Raw genomic sequence first — 1,711 nt, 5'->3', positions numbered from 1 at the left:
GCCTAGTGCAGTGGGTCTTTGGTACTTAATGGGATTTCTGGATGCTATAGTAAAACAAACAACAACAATATCTGTTGCTTCTTGCAAAGATATTGGACTGACATCATATTTTTGATGCAGCAAGTTTTAAGGCTTCTATTGAATGGCACAGCAAGTTCCACTAGACACCTTCCCACTCTCAGAACATCTTTATCAAAACATGGTAATGCCAGACACTTGAAATTATTGCAGTTCTAACAAGTGGGAGGAGGAGGCTTTTGATCACTCATGGCAGTAGCAGTTCCACAATGGCACCTTCACAAAGGCTGTTTCAGCATTACACCAGGTATAACAGTTAGAGCAACCTGCTTTGGACAACTATGAGTTTAAGAGTGTTTACACCATGCAGACCAATGGGCAAATCTCTGATGTATAAGGGCAACAGGGTAAGTGATCACAGTGGTTTTTCTCTTTTACTGTCAAGGTGATTTTGTTCTCACTGCAGTTGCAAAACCTAGTCATGTGTTTCATACCATACGTACCTAGCTGCTCTTATGAGTTGCATAAGCACCTCAAGAATTAATGGATTGCCACAAAGTATTATTTGAAGAAAAGGGAGTGCATAGGTTCATTCTCTCCATGAACAATGCTTGTGTGCAAAGTAGGGAGCATAGAGAAGGACCAGTTAAACTAACAGAGGTTTTCTAAGGAAGAAGTGAATAAAGTAGACTGTACACAAAACTTTCCATAACCATTGAAGACTGCCCTATTTAGCTCCAGTTGTTATCAAAGAATGAAGAGGTGATGTAGCGGAACTTGCATTAGAAATGGAATATGTAGCACTATGTACTTTTCAAAGACATCTGCTCTCCAACATTGAATCAAAAAAAGCATAAAAACCAATCTGTGATAATGAATAACGTTTGCAGAGTCCTGTTCCAACCCTTTAGAAATCAACATTTGTTTCCACAATTTCTTTTTCAACCAAATTCTTACAACCCCAATTTTAGAAGCAACTGAAACAATTTAATGAAAATGGTCCCCAAGAAACCATTATGAAACAGAATGGTATATTTATGCATAGTGTGATAAGTAAAGATCTCAGTGACCTTTCAGTTCCTTATATGAAAGCAACCTTTGATTAAATTCAAAAGCACAGGTGTGTAAAAAAGTCAACAAAAAAGAAGCTTGAAAAAATTTATTTAAGGCTATCATTTAATATCCTAAAAGCTTAGCCTTTTTATAACAAAGGTTTAAAGAGAGAAGTTTACTCCTCAGACACTTGTGACAGCCAGCCCCTTACTAATAATGCAGGTAATTGATGATTGGAATCATTTGTATGTAGAAGTCAACTTCATAGAAAAATAATTTTATCACTAAATGTAAACAGAGTTATTTTGGCCCTAAATTAATGGAACATATAAAGACTTGGAACATTTGCATTCATAAGTCTGTTATTTTGTGTGTCCTGTTGACAATAGATGTTTCCATATATAATCTTTGGTAAACACTACACTATAGTAAAATTCAATTTCTGGTATGCAAGGTGGCATGGCTTTAGGATACACCCCATATAATTGACAGAACACATATTTCAGAATCTCCTAGTAGCGGCAATTGATGCACTGAAGAACATCTTGATTTTATATATATATATATATATATATATATATAAAAATTCCATACTTCTACTGGTATTCTTCCAAAAGGTCCCTGGAAAAAGAAGAAAAAA

The sequence above is a fragment of the Crocodylus porosus genome, unplaced genomic scaffold (genome assembly GCF_001723895.1).
Source record: "Crocodylus porosus isolate Cpor-Errol unplaced genomic scaffold, CroPor_comp1, whole genome shotgun sequence".
Taxonomy (NCBI): Eukaryota; Metazoa; Chordata; order Crocodylia; family Crocodylidae; genus Crocodylus; species Crocodylus porosus.
This window is presented reverse-complemented; position numbering follows the sequence as displayed.